The following is a 22,045-nucleotide window of genomic DNA, read 5'->3' as shown; positions in this document are numbered from 1 at the left end:
ACTTAGTTCTTCCTCCAGTTGTCAGGTCAATTTGATTTGGTGGCAGAGGAGACTGAGGACTTGCATGTCCTTCAGGGATTAGGATGTGGGGTCGAAGTGGTCGGCCACAGGGTGGTGAGTTTGTTTGGTGTGGGTGTCCCAGAGATATTCTCTGAAACAGTCTACGAGTTGGTGCCCTCTTAACCTGTCCTACCTATCTTCCTTCCCACCTATCCACTCCACCCTCTCCACCAACCTATCACAATTTCCTCTCACCTGCAACCACTATTGCCTTTTCAAGGCCATTTAACTTTGACAGCAGTGAACCTTCAAATCAGTGCAATTGCTAAGTTCGGTGCTCTGTTTTATTTAGCTCGTGACCATTTCGACGAAATATGACAAAATCTTGACAGGCTCATCGTGAAAGCAGGTAATTTTCTCTTTACAAGGACTAGTCCCTCAGTGCACCTGAAAATATTATCCAGTACAATATTGTCTTTCAGCTTTACTATCTTAAGACTCATCAAACAATGACTTATATGCATATATACATGAAAGTGGTTGCTTTAATTTCACTGAATAGGTTGCTATATTACAATTTCATCCAATTAGAATGAAGACGAGTTATGGAATATTTGCAGTAACTGAATTGGATCAAAATGGTTTTTATAATACCCCAGATTTTCAAACATACTCATAAATGTCACAGAAAATGAATAAATATTGCAGTTTTAAGGAATGTCTTGGTATTAATTTGCTTTCTCTTGGACAGGAGAAAGTGAGGACAGCAGACACTGGAGAAGTCAGTGTCATAAAGTGTGGCACTGGAAAAGAACAGCAGGTCAGGCAGCAATTTTTAGATTACCTACAGTATGGAAACAGGCCTTCCAACCCAACCAGTCCTCCAAAGAGTAACCCACCCAGACCCATTTCCCTCTGACTAATGCACTTAGCACTATGGGCATTAGCACGGCGAATTCACCTAACCTGCACATCTTTGGGCTGTGGGAGGAAACCGGAGCACCCAGAGGAAACCCACACAGACACAGGGAGAATGTGCAAACTCCACACAGGCAGTTGCCCAAGGCCGGAATCGAACCGAGGTCCCCAGTGCTGTGAAGCAGCAGTGCTGACCACTGAGCCACCATGCTGCCCATTGGAGGAGCAGGAGAGTTGACACTTCAGGCATAAACCCTTCATGAGGAATGTGGAGGGGAATGGGGATGAGAGATAAACAGAGGCGTGGAGGTGGGCTGGAGGGAAGATAGGTAAGGAGGCAATAGTGGTTGCAGGTGAGAGGAAATTGTGATAGGTCAGTAGAGAGGGTGGCGAGCACAGGTGGGAAGGAAAATGGACAGGTAGGACAGGTCAAGAGGGTGCCAACTCGCAGAGCATTTCAGAGAACATCTCTGGGACACCTGCACCAAACAACCCCACTACCTTGGAGCCAACCACTTCATCTCCTCCTCCCACTCTCCCAAGGACATGTAATCCTGGGCCTCCTCCACCAGCAAATCAAACCGATCCAACAATTGGAGGAAGAATGCCTCATCTTCCACTTTGGGACCCTTCAGCCACACAGCATCAACATTGGCTTCACTAGTTTCCAAATCTCCCCTCCCCTCACCTCATCCCAGATCCAATCCTCCAACTTTGCATTGCCATTCTGACCTGTCTTACCTGTCCATCTTCCTTCCCACCTATCCACTCCATCTTCCCGACCGACCTATCACAATTACCTCCCACCCGCATCCACCTATCGCCTTCCATCCCACCTCCCCCTCAGCCCCACCCCTCTGTTTATCTCTCAGCTGCCTTCCCCCTACACATTCCTGATGAAGGGCTTATGCCCGAAATATCGACTCTCCAGCTCCTCGGATACTGCCTGACCTGCTGTGCTTTTCCAGTGTAACTCTTTTTGATTCTGACTTCTCTTGGACAGGAGCTTTTTGAGTGGCACTAATTTCTTGAGGCAGCCCATAGATATAGCACCTTTCACAAGCCATACAGAATGCTATAGCTTTGCTCAGTGGGTCAAATTTTAATTCACATATTCTGACAAAATAAATACATGTTAAAAATTGAAAGTCATATGTTAATCAAAGCACCTTACTGAATCCATTTGACTATACAGAATGATAACTTTAAAATACTTAAAAATTTTTAAACGTGTGTTTAAGTCAAAAATAGACTCATATTTTCTCACTCTCTCTCTCTTGCTTTACTTTATACTCTTAATATAATTGCACATTAATAATCGATAAATAGTTTAAAATAGTTTACATTTTTAAGTCTCACCAAAAATAGCATTATCAATTATCCTGTCAAATGAAAGGACGTCAAATGAACAATGACGTTACTTTTCATACAGATGTCTACAGCTGTTGCATATCTTTCGTTTAGACGTGTGATTACAGACATCCAGTGCAGAGAAAAATGCACCAATCCTTTCGCACATATAAATCATTTTCTTTATGGAGCATGCACAAATCCATCAGCATCGGACATGATCCTCTTGTGAATGGAATGTTGCTCTGAACAACCTGACATGAGAAGCTTTGGCTAAGTAGTGAAGTGTGAGTGTACAGCACTGCAGTTGAAAATAGAAGCCAGTCCAAAGGGGTTTTCATTACATGTGAAAATTTACATGATTTTAGACAATATGTTCAACTCTGTTGGAAATGCATTTTGCCAACCCTGAGATATTACAATATACAGACAAATTGATTGTGACAAATTTGAAGTCATTGTATGTGAAATTCATGGGTCTGGACAAACACAATAAAATTCTGTCTGGGAAAGGGGATCCATTGTGGGTTAACACTTACATCCATTGGAATTCTGTTCTAGTTAAACCATTTTGAGAAATCTTAATCTGGTGAGGGATGGCAAAAACATCGATTGTCCTGAGTATGGGCAACAAATCAGGGGTCTGTACATGAACAGCCAAAGTACTTTAAGATTTCCTTCCAGCTCAAACCTATTAGGCATCCAGAGGGGAATTTTCAAGGCTATATCGTTTCTGAAGTAAGAGAACCAGTAATGGGTCAGGTAACCCAATTCCCCCTGGAAAGGGGATTCACATGGCTCCTTAAATTCAGACACCATGTCAGTCACTACCAATGCTCACTCTTCTGCCTGCTGGGAAGGAAGTCACGTTCCAAATGTTATTAATCAAATGTAAATCCCACCTGCTGCCATGGTGGGATTCTGAACTAACATCCTCAGGGATTTCGCTTGGGCCTGCGAATTAAAAGCTCAGCTCCCCATGCCAGCTGCTCCCCAATCCAGTTGGCAGATTTTCTGTTGTGTCTTTTCCACTGGAAAGGATGAATGGAACTCTCAGTCTGTAAACATCCAATAAAGAATAATATTTCATATATACTGACCAGCATTAGCAATTACTGAACACTCTGTAAATAACTGCACTCATTATTTAATTGCTCATTATGAACAATCATGTAATAATAGTTAAACTTCATTATATATCACATTTAGGCCAATCTTCAAACCACTGGCATTGGCATAACCATACGAACTAACCAAAACAGGTGTTTGGTGGCGAGAAGTAACATTACTTTAGTGGCATTGGTGAGCAGTGGATTCCAAATAGGTGTTCTGTTCATTTTGTTGCTTGTAGGGTATCACCCTCCCTCTAATTTTTAACTGCCAGCTGCCATTCTTCAGGACAGAAAAAAAAACAGATTTTAGATGAAAATTCTCTAACATAGTGAAATATTAAGTGAGGAGAATATAAAAATAGCATGATTTTCCATAATTCAATATAGATTTCCACAAATAATAAAGAAAAATATAGTTAAAGGAAAAAGCAAGATAACAAAATCCTTCAGTGAAAGGAGGATGACTTTGACTTTGGGAAATGCTTGTACCCAAAGCCGTGAATTTGAGGCCCTGAACTCATTTACATTGCAACAGCCAAGCTGTGACCATCTCGTGGCACCCTAATGTCTGCAGTAGGTTTGGACTAGGATTAAGGTTGGTTCATATTGGCCTTGCTAGCTGGCAACCACTGTAAACAGTGGGTGATCTAGAAAGTGGGTGTGGGAACAACAGTGGCCCAAGATCCTTCTGTAGGACCAAGAGCAATAAATTAAACACACACTTCTTAATGTACAGGCTTTTAAGAAATTATTTTCTTTCCCTGAAAAGTTATAGAATTCTAGAACAGTACATCACAAAAGCACACCCTCTGTGCCATTAAGACTGTGTGAGCTCATTCGAAAAACAACTAGTGAATCCCACTTCCCCATCAAGCTGTAGCTATTTTAAAAACTATTTTACCCAAAAATATTTATAGATAACTTTTTAAAAGATGAAAAGCTTCGAAATGTAATAACTATCGCAAGATATTAAGAAAGCAATGTTTGTCAGTATACACATTGTACGGCCTATTGATAATGTAAAATTTGATGGTTGCTTGGCTTTCAAATACACATTGCTGAAATGAGACATGGAGTTAAAACATTTCATCCTGCATTCGTCAGGACTAAAACACAAGAAAACCAACTTGGAAGCAACAATTTGTGAGTATAAGGAAAGTGTGTTGACTGCTTGGAGAATTGTTGGCATTAAGATGGAGCAGAAACAGATAATGTCTTTGCTCACTGATTAAATTCTAACCTTAAACATTGATCAGTCAGGGCAACTCGATTTGACTGCTATATTTCAAAGGTGGTTTTGAGCACAGGATGGCATATATTAAACTAGGGAAGGAAATTCCTAGGTGCCGTTACAGATTGAAATGTAACATTTATGTATTAGGTAGGGGATTAGTAGTCCTTCTACTGAAGACACACATCTCACGAATATATTAGCAAGAGCTGGGTCTAGCAGGGTACCCCTGGTATGCACCATGTTGAAACTGAACTGAACCACATAGTTGCAAAATTTATGACTCAGTGAAAACAAGTTCAAAAACTGATGGGACCTGTAGATTGCCATGGTACAGTGACCGAGAAAAAGTGTCAAAGGTTTTCTTGAGTGGAATCTTCAAAAATAGTAATGTCAAAAGAGCACAGTGAAATGTTATTAGAATTATTGCGTAGCTCATGCATGGTTTTCGTAAAAATAAAGGAATCCTTCACAGACCACACAGACCAAAAACCTACATGCAGCAACCTCTTAATCACTTAACCAATTCATGTTATACAGAACAAAGCGTAGACTTTAATAACCAATTTAAGATAATCATTTGGACTTTAATTAATTTTTATGTTCCAGAAGTTACATTTATTCACATTGTTCTATGATGGCAAAAAGAATATGCACACACATTGCATATTATTTACTGATTTGAGTTTAATTACTTAACTGTGATAGTTAACTGTTTCTACTGCATCTCCATGCCAACCGTAGTCCATCCAATCAGAAGCCTCTTCTCATACTGTGCAAGTTGTTGATACTCTTCTGTGGTGGTTTTCTTTCTTTTTAGAACTGACAAGTGCTAATAGATGAAAGGCTTTGATTTTGTTTCACATTTTGATAAAGTTTAAGTTCTATACCACCATAGAAATTTAGAAATATAGAAAATTTTGATTACAGCATAGAAAAGTCACCACAGGGCAAAGATTGTGAACTGCTTTAAGTCATTATTTTATTACAAGCTGTGAAATGCACAATGCATTATTAAATCAGGAATGTTATATATAAAGTAAGAGAAAATCAATGTAATAAGTAGGTACTTCTGAAATCATTTGAGGAGTTAAATTGGATAGGTCCCTAAAACAGACAAGGGTCAATTAAGTGTAATGATTAACATTTTTGATTCTCAGGCCAAGTTTTTGATGTTCTCACTCATCTGAATGGTCTCTGTTCATTGGCTGCACATATGACCAGGGAGCCCAAAATCAACCTTCCTAGCATTCATTAAAGCTATCCTTCATTACTAAAAGGGAGATGTATTGCAGCTGCAATAACTGCTAGGATTTGGGCACAAAGTGAAGCTGAACTGGGATGAATGGCATAACATTGAAAAGCGTGTTTTCCTAGATTTTGAAATGTTGCCTTGGAGTGGAAGAAGCTGGAATTTGTCCTGCATTCACAGGGGCCCTCTAGATACAAACAAAAAGGAATGCCGGCAGGTAGCTAGCATCAAACACTGTTCAATTCACCACAGTGCCATCATTTCCCTGCCAACCATATATAACAATGAGGACTCCTAACTGACACTTACATGCTTCCCCACACTGTTGCACTGTTAATGCTGCTGCAAACCTCACACTTTCAAGCACACACTGAGAGTGAGAATGCCCAACTAGTTTGCAGGATATTCATTGGCATGCTTCCATCTCTCTTCAAGGACAAGGTAGCAGGCCCAGAAAGGACAAGTGAAATTTACTGGATGGTCACTGCTGTGGATGTGGTCAGTGCCAGTGTAGTGAAGCCATTGAAAGATGATACTTTGCCATACCTAATCCTCCTGCTCAGGCCCTCTCTCCCCTCATCCCTCTGTTATGATTTAAACACTGCAGATGATGTCAGCATCTTATGTTCTCCCTCCCCTCAGATGACCAAGAAATGCAACCTAGCTCAGACAGTACGGGAACAAAAGAAACAATGACAATAAAAATGTGTGTAATTTAGAGGACATCATAGAGATAGGATCTGAATGTAGTGAAACTCTGGGCTCAACTGGCTTGTGGACAAGAAGCATATTTACAAATTAAGAAACCTTCCAGAAAGCTTGCAGTCATATACCATGGAGGAGACCTATATCATATTGCGACAAGGATTTATCCAGAGCTTGGAGACCCATCCTTTACACTAAGGCAGTTATGGGCTACTTCATTTTCACATTTGTTGATTCATTTCTGAGCGGGTTTTCTTGCATTTGAGATCTGAAAAATGCAAGTAGATGAAAGGTTTCGATTTTGTCCCTCATTTTGACAAAGTTTAAGTTCTGTGCTATGAAGAAGTTTTAAAATACAGTGTAGAAAAGTCACTACAGGTCAGCATCTGAAGAAGCAATATCTTATGGCCAATGTCACAAGTGGGAGTCATCAATATCTTAGGGTTACAGTGGAGGATTGTACTGCTGCTTTCATGGCTAGTTTCTCATTTTGTTCCCTTCACACCACTGACTTTAGCACTCACAATTTCCTTACCATGAGCTGTCTGACATGCTGCCTCCGACACAATCCTCCCTGGCCACATCCATTTTGTCCAGTCCAGTGGTTTCCACAAAATCCAACTCATTGTTCCTGACTGAGGTTCTGCTTGGAGAATTTCTCTGTAATCACCCTGGTAGGATATATCCTCCTCCTGAGAGATCGTTACTCCCTCTGCTCTCCCTCCCTCTTTCACCATCCCATACAGGGATGTGTAGGTTGAATGCATTGGTCAGGGAAATGTAAAGTAATAGGGTAGGGGAAAGGGTCTGGGTGGGATAATCTTCGGAGGGTCAGTGTGGACTTGTTGGGCCAAATGACCTGTTTCCACACTGTAGGAATTCCAAATACCTATGTATCTTGTCCTGTCCTGCAAAACCTCTGTTATTCTCCAATATTATTTTTCAGGGGTAATATCAGTTAGCGTACCTCTCTTGTCAGCCACTGGTTTATGCAGAAGCTGTGAAGTCAGCAAAAAGGTCCTTCAGTAAATGTCACACCAGTTGCTGTAATAACTATGGGAAGCATCAACAAACTTAAAGTGATAGCTGGAAGAAATAAATCAGCAACTAAGCTGTAAGTAGTTAATGCTCCCTTAAATTGTACTGTTGAGGATCCTTCTTGTGCTGAATGCATGCTTGTTTGAGTGAGGTTAAGAGAGAGTGTTAGCTAGGGTGTTTAACTCCAAAATGGTTGCTTTCTTTTCATTCATTTTATTCATATATGGGTGACAGATCTGCAAAATCTTCGTTTCTCACTGTGTCTCATTGTGCGTGCTCTGCAGATACTCATCTTCTGTGTGTGTGTGTAACCATCTTCGTCCATATGGTATGGGTATGATTTGCCGTACAAGTGTGCACGCAAACTGTGAATACAATTTTGCAACTCTGAGGACACTCAAAAACTTTACCTGCTTATCAACACCTGATATTCACAGATCCTCTCTGCTGTAAATTGTCAGTAATTTGGCAGTCAGCCCATCTAATTCCATCATATCATTAACAGTGCAAGCACAATAACAGCTGCATGACATAAACTGGAGACTTCTCTCCATACACTACTCCATGCTATTTTAATGATTAGCAGCTGTAGGCTGTTTTCCCAAGCCAATTTAAAAACTGCTTGAATGTATATTTCTTATGAGATATTTTTGTTCAAGCCCAAATGCTATAGTACTAAACAAATATGGGGATAAGTGCTTGAAGTCATGCTGTCATAGTTCATAGAATTTATAGAAATCCCTACAATTTGGAATAAGGCCATTTGGCCCAATACGTTCACACCGACCCTCCGAACAGTATCCTACTCTATCCCTGCAATCCTGCATCTTCCATGGCTAGCATACCTAGCTGACACACCCCTGGACATGATGGGAAATTTAGAATGGGCAATCCATCTAAGCTGCACATCTCTGGACTGTGGGAGAAAACCTATGCAGATACAGGAAGAAAGTGCAAACTCCACACAGACAGTCACCTGAGGCTGGAATTGAAATATTCCCTGGCACTATGAGGGAGCGGTGCTAACTACTGTCAAGATGTATTTCTGAGGGAAAAGCTGTAAATAGTACCATGCAATGCTCAACTACCTTTTCGTAGTGCCTTCCCCATTCAGTCGTTCTTTACTGGCATGATGGTACACTCTGTACTGACAACAGTTTAAATAAAGTTAGTTGCATTACATGCCATCCAACTTTGCAACATTAGAGGACACATTAATGCCAGCATGTTACAGTAGCCATCATGTGGAGAGGGACAATGCAAGGCTTTCTTATGATAAACATGTACTGGAAAGAACTTAGAGCATAACGATAAATATGATTCTGGACTCTATGGACTAAATTATAAGGAAACACTTTAAATAAAATGGATAAATATTCATGGTGAGTCTCGAGCAAAGGAACTTGGTGTAAAATGTAGGGACAGTCTGCCTTAGCTTTTCTGACCAAGAGCAAGTTGGACAAAGCACAATCACAATACATTTTTTGATTAATATGAGAGGGAATGTTGTTTTTATGCCAGGTTTGAGAGCACTGGATGTAGTATTTTTGGAAACAGATTTATTAGAGGAAATTGCCCTGACAGACATCACATGCAGGAGATCTCATATTACAGTTACGGAGATCAGTTGTTGATTAATCAAGCTCTAGCTCTTCCAAATTTGTGGTCCAATTATCTTATGGTCATACCCCGCAAGGTAAAGACCATTACATCACATCTCTTCCATAACCTTACTCTTATATCAATTCACATCAACTCTTCATTCCAAAGAGATATTGATTTCTATGGTTTTAATCATCTAAGCTTGAGTTCTCTGACTGAAGGCTGATCCAACCCACAACTCCACCAAGAGTAGGGCACAAAGACAGGTCTCAAATGTATCTCATCTGGCACAAAGATTGAACCCTAAGATTTAAATTGTTAAAATCTCAGGCCCAAGTACAAACCCCTGCAGGACTCCACAAATCACACCCTGCTGATTAAAAGGATCAATTCAGGTAGAGTCAGTTTTCATGCCAGTCAATCTTCCATTCACATTAATACATTAACCCCCTATACCATGAGCTCCTATAATGAGCAATAAGCTTTTATATACACCTTGCTAATGTCTTGTAGAAATCCAAGTACATTATGTCGACAAATTCCCTTACCCACAGCATATGTTACAACTTTAAAGAACTCCAATAAGTTGATTAAACATGATCTCCCTTTGATGTAACCATACTAACTCTTTCTGATTATCTTGAGTTTTCCAAAGTTGTGCAGACATAACCTCCTTAATGATGAATTCTGATACAAACACAGATCTTGACACAGATTCAAGCTACCTGGCCAATAGTTTCCTGTTACCTACCTCCCCCCTTTCTTAAATAGAGGAATTTAGTTTTCTATTTTCCAGTATAATGGAGTATTTCCAGAATCTAGTGGCTTTTGGAAAATTAAAATATATTTACTACCTCAGTAATATAAAAGTAAAGTATTCCAAATGCTGGAGATATGAAATAAAATGGAATATGCTTTTATCTACATTGTGGTTGCTGTTAGGGTACCTGTAGACCACCACATCAACCCATGAGTTCTTACCCTTGCTATGCCTCAATTCCACCGATAGTTTCCACATCCTTGTCTCTTGAACCAAGATCACCTCTCACTATTTCACCAATATCACCCTTGCTTAACAGTGTGACCCCTCCACCTTTACCTAGTCTCCAACTCTTCTTTAATGTCATATACCCCAAAATGATCAGGACCCAATTCTTGTCATCATGCATATCTCGGTAATGGCTATCTGAGCATTTTATTTACTTGAATGAATGATTTTATTGTCATATGTACTTTTACGGTGAAAAATACAGTAAAATGCAGTGAAAAGCTTCTATTGTCACCATGATTCCGGTGTAATTTTGTATGTTTAAGAATAATAAAAAAACACAGCTTAAATACTGCTTTGCCACTGCTAGTGGTGAAGCCAACCAACTCACTTCAAAGTGCATAGTCAATTTGTTTACTTTGTTATGAATGGAATACATATTCAGAACTAGAGCTTTAAATTTTGCCAACTTTTTGTTCTCTTCGTAACACCTAGTCATAATTGTAGGTGAATTCTCTCCATCTCTTCTGCCATTTTCTGATCATAATTTCCCACATTACTACTTTGCTCTCCTGTCTATGTGCTATGCTTTGATTTGGTACACCTATCCAATCTGGATTCCTCACCTGTCATTGTTTAGTTCAAACTCCACTCTGCTTCCCTAGTAATGCAGTGATACCATGTGCTAGAACACTGATCCCATTGTGGTTCAGGTACCAACCTCTCGAACGTTTCAGCTGCCATTTTCCCTTGTACTAAAGTCAGTGCCCCACAGCCTGCACCCCACCTCTCCCACAGTAGTCTTTACATCACGTATTAATTTCACTAATTTATTACCCATGATATTATGTTCTTGAACGTAGTACCCAGTTCCTCATGCTGTCTAAGCAGAAAACCTTTCCTTGTCCTGTCTATGTTGTCAGTTACTAGAAAATGGAGAAAGTGAGGACTGCAGATGCTGGAGATCAGAGCTGAAAATGTGTTGCTGGAAAAGTGCAGCAGGTCAGGCAGCATCCAAGGAGCAGGAGAATCGGCGTTTCGGGCATGAGTCCTGCTTCAGGAAAGTTACTAGAAAATGACTTGACAATGGATTCTTCCACTCTCACTCTAAGATCTTGCTCAGCCCTAATCAGAGCTCTGGCAACAACGATGTAATAAAGTCTGTTGGACTCATTCTCTTGGCTGCATAGGACAGTATCTATCTTCCTCTTCTTCCTGCTTTCACGACAATTTTTGTCTCTGTCCACTTCAATGTTTCCCCGAACCGCAGTGCAATGGTCAGTTAGCTCTTCCCCGCTTAGCCCTTATCTGAGCAAGGAGAATGAACCTCAAACCTTTGGACAACTGTGCTGCATTCTTGATCTTTTGTTCCCCATACCTTCCCCACTCATAGTCAAACCCTCCTTTCTCTGATTACTGACCAGAGTACCCTATTCTGAAGATTATAGCCAGGTCCTGTTACAAAGTGTCCATATAACTTTCCATGGTATTAATAGTGCATGTAGTTTGGGATCCAGCTCATAAACTCTGAGTCAAAGTTGTAGGAGCTACAAACACTTACTGAAGGCACTCTTGCCCTAGATCCTGCAAGCACCCAGGCACTCTCACTTGCTGCAATTGTGACACACCACTTATCCTGCCATCTTCAATGTGGTTTTTCAATTAACCACATAAATAATGTATTTATTATTTGTTCCCCTTTTGCATATATATTTTTATGAACCCTACCATCAGTTCCTATATTATTTAAAATCTTCTGTATGGGATAGATCTTAACCACTTATCATAATCTTCCCAAACAGTTCTCTTCTTCCCCTGGAGCAGAACAAGACACAAATTCCAAACTGCCAACACTGCACCTTTGGGTGCCCCATTCGCTCATTCTTTTGACTGTATCTGGGTCCTTCTTTCACGTGCTGTACAATATAACCCTCTCCTTCAGCATGTAAAGCATATGCTACCTGAAGAAAATGTATCAATTTCTATTTGTAATGTCAACCATGGTGTTGATGTTCTCGAGTAGAGGAATACCACTTTGAATGGACCTGCATCCAAAAGCAGAGAAGAGCTGTAAATGTGCAGCAGTGTTAATGGTCTCAAGATTTTCATTTATTAATTCACAGGACATGACTGTTTATTGTCCTCAACAAGGTCATGGTGAGCCATTTTCTTGGACCTCTGCAGTCCTTTAGTGTAAGCATACTCACAGTGCTATCTATTAGAAAGGAGGTTCCTGGATTTTGAAAAGGAGACAGTGAACAAAACAAAGAAAATAGGAGCAGGAGTATGCCACTTGGTCCTTCAAGCCTGCTCTACCATTCAATATGATCATAGCTGATCATCCCACTCAGTACCCCATTCCCTCTTTCCCCCATATCCTTTGATCCTTTGAGCTCTAAGAATGTTATCTAATTCATTCTTGAAAACATTCAATATTTTGGCCTCAACCACTTTCTGTGGCAGAGAATTCCATTGACTCATGATTCTCTGGATGAAGAATTTCTCCTTATCTCAGTCCTAAATGGCTTAATATGTATCCTTAAGACGTAACCTCTGTTCAGGACTCCCTGGTCTTTGGAAACGTCCTTCCCTCAGTTATCCTGTCTAGTCCTGTTGGAATTTTATAGGTTTCTGTCAAATTCCACCCCTCAACCCCACCATTCTTCTAAACTCCAGTGAATATAATCCTAACTGTTCCAATCACTCTTCATGCATGAGTTCTGCTGTCCTAGGATTCTGTCTGGTAAACCTTTATTGCACTGTCTCCATAACCAGACATCCTTGCATGTTGCTTTGTCTTTCATGGTGTTGACATTTCTGGGAGCTGCACCCATCTAGGCAAGAGGAAGGTATTCCATCACACTCCTAACTTGTGTCTTGCACATAATGGGCAGGCTTTGGGGAATTAGGTGTTGGGTTACTCACCACAAAATGCCCAGCCCTTGACCTGCTCTTGTAGTCATAATATTTTTGTTGCTGTTCCAGCTATCAGCACAGCCTAACCTGGCTAATGTTTCACTGCTGATTTTTCCCAACTGGTATCCTGAGCATGTTTGGGAACAGGTGTTAGCAAAATACCAGCTTCTGGCTATCAGATTTGAAAGCAGAGTGATATTGATACCATTGTCTCTGAGTTTCCAAATGGTAAAACTATAGCAGCAGAAAAATTGCAACAAGGTCGAAGTAAAACCATGCAAAAATTTCAAACTTATTTTCTTTTTTTCACTCTGACTGTAAATGGCTACCATATTTAGGTGAGGCTGGGTGATCAAGTAAGTAATTGTGAAAATCCCAGGTTTTATAATATTGGCAGTCATTGAAGTGCTGAAATGCAACTACCCAAAGCTGGTGAGTTGGGATTGAGTCAAATCTAATAAAACTTTCAAAAATCTGAAATTCAGGTTCAACCTACCTCTGGGTTTAAATGTGGTGGGACGAGAGGTGGGCAGTCACTTTGCTTGCCCCTGTCAATGAGGTTGGCAACATGTGAATTGATTGGCTTTGCAGGTTTTAAAATGAACAATTGGTTTTCCAGGTTTGTGTCAAGCAGGGAGGAGGCAAGAATCTAAGTCCCTTCACAGATTGCCTGTGGGTCAGGTGAAGTACAAGGATCATTGAGATGAGATCCCACTTCCTTCTCCATCCCATGTGAGGGTCAGATCACCCTGGGTTCGGGTATCCGCTCCTGCACATAGCCGTCACACTCTCCATGCCTGAGTAGAAGCCAAGCATGTGCATCAGGCTACCTTCCAGACAGTTGCTAAACTGATAAAATATGTAAAACTCTGCACCCAACCCTCAACCCTCCCACCATCCCATTCACCACCACCACCTTTGTCACCCATCCCCATTAATACTCAGGTCAATGTACCAAATCCCTGTGCATCAAATAAAGCAAGTCTGTAGTGCCATGCTAAATGTTTGGAATGTGCCATATCTTCAGCCTTATGTTTCATTTTGGCCATCAGGACACAAAAGAAAGATTCAAATTCGTGATGATTAACCTTATAAAGGCCATCTGAGGTGTGTTGAGTGAAAACAGCACTAGTTTAGCAATCAAGCCCTATAGATATGGAGGTGTCCAAAGGCAGCTCTTTAATGGATCATGTGAGATCTAAAAATATCTGCCAAGCTCTCAGATAGAGAAAAGTTCAAGAAGATTTTGTAAACGCAGAAAGATAGTGAGCCGGAGGTGGCAATTACCTCAAGTTTTACTAAGAAGTTTGGAAAAGCACCTCAACATGTCAAAACCCTTTCAAAATAATGTGAATGCTTGCTCGCAAAGGTTTTTGTTTCTTGCTTTGCAGGATTTCCATGGCAGAAAATCAATGATGGTCATTCTGTGCAGAAAACTTTGAAAATTTTTAAGGTCTATGAACAGTACATTATAGTGCATCAATGTAAAAAGCCTATAAGTGTACCACTTAGATTACAACTTCCTTTCCACCCTGGCTATCTAATAGACTAAAAGCGATCAAAGAGCTTATTAAGAGAAAGGTCAAGAGAAACTGCACACAGAGTGACTAAAAATCATTTAAATAATCTTCTACAAAAGGTAGTGAATGCAATTAAATGATGAGAAGTACAAAATGTAACTTATTTTCTGTATAATGTACAGAATGGACCGATCGGGTTGGGATTTCTTTTACATTGTGATCTTTCAAATGTTCTTGTCTGAGACATTGCCAAGCAACATATTAGATAAAAATTAGAATCAGATTAAATCTTGCACAGTTTCTAATACTAGTTAGAATAACCATCGAATCACACAGATTAAATGGAGTCCATTCAGCTTGAAAGAACTATCAAGTTGGCACCCCGCCTTGCTTTTTGTCATAGACCTAATTGACTTATTTTTCTCCTGCATATATTTACATAATCACATAATTACAGCAATGCTATGTTCATAGGGAGGCCATTCAGCCCATCATATCTGCATTAGCTCTCCAAATTACAGTGGAGGAGATACTGGAGGCTTTCAAACATATAAAGGTAGACAAATCCCAGGACCTGATCAGACACATCTGGGAACTTTGTGGGAATCTAGGGAAGTGATTACAGGGCACCTTACTGAGATATTTGTCTCATCAACAGCAACAGGTGAGGTGTCGGAAGACTGGAATTGGCTAATGGGATGCCATTATTTTAAAAAAGTGGTAAGGAACAGCCAGGGAGCTATAGACCATTGAGCCTGACATCGGTGGTGGGCAAGTTGTTGGAAGGGATTCTGAGGGGCAGGATTTACATGTATTTAGAAAGGCAAGGACTGATTAGGGATAGTCAATATGGCTTTGTGGATGGGAAATCATGTGTCACTAATTTGATTGAGATTTTTGAAGGTATAACAAAGAGAATTGATGAAGGCAGAGCAGTAGTCATTGCCTATATGGACTTCAGCAAGTTGTTCAACAAGACTCTGCATGGTAGACTGGTTAGCAAGGCTAGATCACATGGAATTTGGGGGAGCTGGCTAATGGGATACAGCATTGTCTTGAAGGTAGGAGACAGAGGCTGGTGGGGTAGGGTTGTTTTTCAGATGTGAGACATGTGACCAGCGGTGTGCTGCAAGGATTTGTGCTTTTTTTGTCATTTATGTCAAAGATTTGATGTGAATATATGACGTATGATTAGTAAGATTGGAGATGACACAAAATTAGTGGTGTAGTGAACAGTGAAGAAGATTATCTCAGAATACAATGGGAATTTGATCAGATAGGCCAATTGGAAAAGGAGTGGCAGATGGAGATTAATTTAGATAAATGTGAGGTGTTGCATTTTGATAAGGCAAACCAGGGAGGTGTTATAAAGTCAATGGCAACAAGTTCTGAGAAAGGGTCACTCAACCCAAACAGTTAGCTTTGAGTTCTCTCAGGCTACCAGGCTTGCTGAGCTTTTCCAGCGATTTCTATTTTTGACTTTGTTAATAAGATCTTGGGGAGCAATTGCACAGTTCCTTGGAAATGGAGTCACAGGTAGAGAGGGTGATGATGAAGGCATGCTTGCAAGGCAGTGGCTGTGGATCCCATGCATTATTCTGCTGCAGGACTGATACATGGAGCGGCTGTGGGCCCGGAGCAGTGTTGGCTGGAAGGTTGGTACATGGAGCGGCTGTGGGACCAGAGCGGTGTTGGCCGGAGAGTCGATGTAGGGAAGCAGTTCTGGGCCTAACCCCAGCGTGGTTACAGTGACCCCAAAGTGTCGGTCCCCCAGCACTTGTGGAATCCCAGAGCATGGGCCAAAGAGAAAAAGGTTGAGCCTTTACAGGGAGTGCACTTAGGAAGGACTGTCAAACTTTTACCTTTATTCTTATTTTTCCACGTAATACTAGAAAGGTCTGTAATGTTAATCTCCAACTTTATTTCTCTACTTATACCAAGAGCAATGGCAATGTTGTAATTTTAGCTATGTTTCTCTGTGTTACTACTTAAACCTAAATTTTGTACCAAGGTATCTTTGTACCCAAGATGGCACCATGTGTGGCAACATCGTGCACTTTTCCTGTACTCTTGTTCTTGAGTACACTTGACAATAACGATTCCCTACAGCATGGAAACAGGCCTTTTGGCCCAACAAGTCCACACTGACCCTCCAAAGAGTAACCCGCCCAGACCTATTCCCCTATCCTATATTTACCCCTGACTAATGCACCTATTACTATGGGCAATTTAGCATAGCCAATTCTCCTGCCCTACAGATCTTTGGACTGCAGGAGGACATGGGGAGAATATAAAAACTCCACACAGACAGGTGCCCAAGGCTGGAATTGAACCTGGGTCCCTGGTGCAGTGAGGCCGCAGTGCTAATCACTGAACCACCATGCCACCCTTAAAAGCTTAAATCATATACAAATAATCACTGAGTATGGGAGTTGGGATGTCACGTTACAGTTGTACAGGACACTGGGAGGCCACTTTTAGAATACTGCGTTCAGTTCGGATCTCCCTGCTGTAAGAAAGATGTTGTTAAACTTGAAAGGATTCAGAAAAGATTTACAAGAATATTGCCATGATTGAACGGTTTGAGGCAGAGGAAGAGGCTAAATAGCCTAGGGCTTCTTTTCCCGGGAGCATCGGATGTTGAGGTATGACCTCATCGAGGTTTATAAAATCATGAGAGACATGGATAGGGTGAATAACCAAGATCTTTTTTTCCCAGGGTAGGGGAATCCAAAACTAGAGGGCACAGGTTTTAGATGAGAGAGGATAGATTTAAAAGGGGCCTGAGGGGCAACTTTTTCATGCAGAGGATGGTGCATGTATGGAACAAACTGCCAGAGGAGGTGGTGCAGACTGTAACTTTCAACATTAAAAAGGCTTTTGGATGGGTAAATAAAAAGGAAAGATTTCAAGGAATATGGGCAAAATGCTGGCAAATGGAACTAGATCGGTTTGGGGTATGTGCGCATTGTTGCGTGAGTTGGACTGAGGAGTCTGCTTCTGTGCTGTATAACTCCATGAATCTATGAAATGAGCATGACTTAGTGTAGCTCCCTTAACCTTTCCCTATATCATTGCACATTTTTCTATTTAAATAATCAACTAATGTGCTCTTCAGTGAATTCTCTTTTGGAAGTTATCATTGAATCCCCTTCCAATTCTCATTTCTCATCTTCTGGTTCTTTTGCTAACCATTTGTAAAAAAAAACGAATCAAACAATTTATAAGCCATAAATAATTTTAATAACTGTTGCCAAAAGAAAACAGTAAAAATAGCCAGGCAGTGCAGAAAGACAACTTTTTTCCGAAATATAACTGGAACAGCACGAACTCATCTTATCACTAGAACTGAATTTTATGTAAACTAAATTTATCTAAAAGTCCTCATTGATGAGGTTACTTTTGATATTATATTGACTGTAACGCCAATGAAATTTACAGCTGTAAAATACTATTCATTTTAAAAGAATCTGTCAGTTGTACCACATTTAGGTTGAGTTATTGGTCTGGGCTGAATCAAATTCCTGACTCGCTCTAAATTTAAGTTTCCAGACTATTTTAATAGATACTTACTCCGGACTTTTGGAAAAGTTAGAATCAAAAATACTAATGATTAGGTAAAAGGACAAAGAATGCATTGATTTTCTTTTTTGAATGTTACAGCACAGGTATTACTTCTAATTTTAAGTGAGTCCATAGAAATTCCAAACACTGCTGAACCATTGAAATGCATTCATTCATAAGATATTAGTGTTACTAGCAAGACCAACAAGTATTGTACTTCCTGAATTTTCCCATGAGAAGATGATGGTGAGAAGCCTTCTTGAGTATAGCTGAGTGGCTTGCTAGGCTACATCAAAGGACAACTAAAAGTCAACCTTAATGCTCCTGATATGCAGTCAGATATACAGCAGAATAAGCAAGGTGAGCAGATCTCATTCTCTCAGGGACATTTGTGAACTTGACACGTCCTTCTCACAATTCAGTAGCCATGTAGGGCTGAATTTTACAATTGTTTGAGCTCAGTGCCAGTTCTATCAAGTCTCATGGATGGTTTCTCTCTGCCAAATCTCACTGTATCTTACCAAACCCATTTACTGCTGATGCCACCCCGCTGGTGCCCCTCTCACATGATTCTCACCCCATCTTATCACCTGCCATTCTCTAGCAGGTTATCAGGATTCCAACATCCCAGGCTCCGGCACCATTTTTAAATTAACCGTTGTTCCCCACGCCCCTCAAACAAGCACTGCTAGTCTGGAGCTGCCTTGAATGGATCTTGATATTTGCCGTAGACATGGCAGACATTGGTATCCCACTTTGTGTACCTGCAGAAACCTGCAGGTGCCCCTGGATAGGGTGGTGCAGAGGCAGAACTTCCTCTGCTGCCAGGATCATTAGAGGAGGTCACAGCCCCCGACCATAGCAGCTTGGTCAGACATAGCTACTTAGGTCAGTGCAGCCTCAGCAATCAGGAGGAATGCAGAGAAGTGTAGGAAGAGAGTCAGTGGCCTGCTCCCCTCTACCAATGTAAGAGAAACCATTTTCTGTCCACCTCCTCAAACTCACTCTCTGCCACTGCTGCCACCCCGATCAAGGCTCATGCTCTACTGTTCTCACCAGTACCTGTAATATCTTCCCTCATTCACTGTTACTCACTCCAATCCCAACTAACACACACCCTGCGTGTCCTCAGTGCTGGCTAATTACTTGCTTGAGACATGACATCACTTGCAATGAAAGTAAATGCTGCGCCACACACTTTTGTCTCTCTTACTTCATGTCTTGGTTTTATGCCAAAAGAAAAACAGCCCCTATTAGGGCAGAAATAGTCAAGCTGAATGTGGGCTGCTTGACGTTCAGCTCCTCACTCCTCACAAAGTAAGAATCCTGACTCTGACTTTCTGGAGAAGCTGACTGACTGTTTCCAAGCCCCTGGACTGGTATTGGAGGCTGCCCTTGACTTACAGCTGGCACCCATCACCAAAGGCTATCTGAGGCCAGCTGACAGCTACAATAAACTTCCTGTGTTTGTGTGTTTGCTAAGTGGCAAGGTAATAAAGCAGCAATGTGAGCCTAGTATTTCTGGCTGAGAAAAAAATCAAGTCGCATTCAGGTAGTCTCGGCGAGTGAGCATTACAGCAGTGAGCAGACAGCCTGAAGATGCAAACAGCTGGGTGCGTATTCCCGAGTGCAAAGTGTCCTTGCTGCTGCATGAAAGTGCAGAAACATTCTGCAAGTGGTTTAGAGATGTATCATGAGGGTTCTTCAAAGCTGGTACATGTTTGATGCCAATGTCTGTGGATGGCGTGCATGCGCATGTGCATGTCTGTGTGTGTAATACCCATGCAGCGTGTCCTGAACAATTGGTGCAAGTGCCAAGTGTCTAGTTTGCTTGGTGTGGTTGGTAAAATAGGAAAGTACTGCTAATCAATGAAGAGATACATGTTTATAATAAGTTTGTTAATAAGCAATCATCTTCCTTAAAAGGCAACTTGTTGCCACCTCAAGCAATCTTGCCTTGATGTTTCGCAGTTGTAAAAAGGATGTTATCCTAGAGTTGAGATATGCTTTGTTGGATCTCTCATCCAACTCTGCCACATTTCTAACTATAACCCTTTTATTTCAGACTGCTATAAGGTTAGCTTTTTGATATGAGTTTTCTGTTCCACATTTATTTAATTAACTACATTTAAATTCCTCTCCTACCATGGGTTCAAATTACTAATCCAGTAACACACCACCAAGCTACTATACACATTAATGATGAAACTATCAAGATGATCAAATAAATGACATTAGTTAACAGAATAATTGACTTCAATTAATTCCATTGTTCTGATTTAGCCCTTCAGTTTTGCATCTAAGCTCAAAGAAATCAGACATTCAAAATTATTTTTTCAGATGGCATTTTCACACCGAAAGATCATTTTTCAGATTCCTTCTCACATAGCACTTGTAAAAGGGTCAGCCAATTCTTGCAATCAATGTATTGTATAATTCAGCCCATTAGGTCAGAATCTTCGCTGTGGAATTGTATGACTCACTGCTGCCAGTGAAGATTCCAACCACCTTCCTATTTATTAAGGAGTCTCCTGTAATGACTGAAAAAGTTATCTGGATTGGACAGCCTGGGTAATGTAATAATCAAATTAATTATTCTTATCTCTTTTCTCTAGCTTGAGGTGCTGAACATTCCAGAATTTTTCACAACAGGGGGAAGCAACATCACTAAATTAATGTGAAAAAATTGTTTTTTACAATACAACTTAAATTATTTAGCTGAGTGATTGGATAACAAGTACAGAGGTCCAATTTAACGGACTAATCTCCCAAACCCAAGCAGTGTTGGAATCATAGCATGATGTTGGAACAGGCATTGTAAGGTGTTCCTGACAACTGCTTGAAAAGACATTAATCTTCCATTGGAAACAGTTTTAAGGGGCTTAACACCTGTGTTAGGACCCATTCTGAAAATTGCTTTCCTTCAAGCAACATCAGTAAAAATGTTAGTTTTCTTTTTCAAAAATGTCTGCCTTAATGAGCTGGGAGGAACAGGTTTGCTAGTTCCTGCTATTTGGCTCTCCTGCATACCGCTTGCTGTTGGCTCATGATCACATTCCCTCCTATTCTCCTTCATCTCAGTCCTCGAATTTAGCTAACAAGGCAAGCAGCCTGAAACTGAATTATAACATCGCAGCAAACTGCCCCTTGGCAGTGTGGCAGACTCCAGCAGCACACCCAAAGTATGAGGTGAATCTTTAAGACCAATTCCAAGTGTTTTCCCATACTGATTTCTTCTGGTGTCTATGTTATGAGCACCAATTGGTTTGTACCTTAAAAGAGCTGTGGGTCAATTTGGTTAATGTACACATTTACACTTTTCTCTCAGACATCCAAATAAAAACATTAATTTACACTACAATATGCAAAAACTCAAAAACCTTTCCTGCACCACTCCATGGACTATTTCTGGCCCAATATTTATTATTGTCACAGTTGTTCTGAGCCCTCAGTTGTCCATGCCTGGCCTTCAGCTCTACCATCTCCACATTCCCAAGCCATTAGCCTGGTTACTCGCTTGTAGGTAGTTTTGTTGTTAAAATGCTTTTTAAGACTGCAGTTGATAATTGCGTGTGCATAACATTGACAAATACTATGTCAGTCATGTTGCTGACCTACTATGATTACCGTGGACTGGACAATGTGTAGTCTGTGCCCATGACTGATGGTACTAGGACCCCCTGAACAATAGTAGCTCAACCTTGACTGGACTGAGGACTATCCCCCACCCAGTTTCTGAGTTGGCCAATCCTTTGAATACACATGTAGTGTGTTTGCCATGCAGACAGTTGGGAGCTGTAGGTATTAGATTGACATCGTGTGCTGTAGAGCAAGGTGTTCCACCAACTC

The 22,045-nt window shown here is 40.8% G+C and overlaps 1 long non-coding RNA gene across 2 annotated transcripts in view; it reads right to left on the bottom strand.

The window, feature by feature from the left end:
• The window catches only part of LOC148145970 (uncharacterized), a 40,618-nt gene that overhangs the window by 14,607 nt on the left and 3,966 nt on the right, over positions 1 to 22,045 (bottom strand). For both annotated transcript variants that reach the window (XR_015760930.1, XR_015760929.1), the window contains exon 2: positions 3,171 to 3,660. This is a non-coding gene — a long non-coding RNA (uncharacterized LOC148145970). The remainder of the gene's footprint in view (positions 1 to 3,170; positions 3,661 to 22,045) is intronic.

This window comes from Chiloscyllium plagiosum, unplaced genomic scaffold, assembly GCF_037043375.1.
Source record: "Chiloscyllium plagiosum isolate Xiang-an unplaced genomic scaffold, Cpla_swu_hap1 HiC_scaffold_22, whole genome shotgun sequence".
Classification (NCBI taxonomy): Eukaryota; Metazoa; Chordata; class Chondrichthyes; order Orectolobiformes; family Hemiscylliidae; genus Chiloscyllium; species Chiloscyllium plagiosum.
Note: the sequence above shows the minus strand (reverse complement) of the source record. Positions and strands in the feature narration are given on the sequence as shown.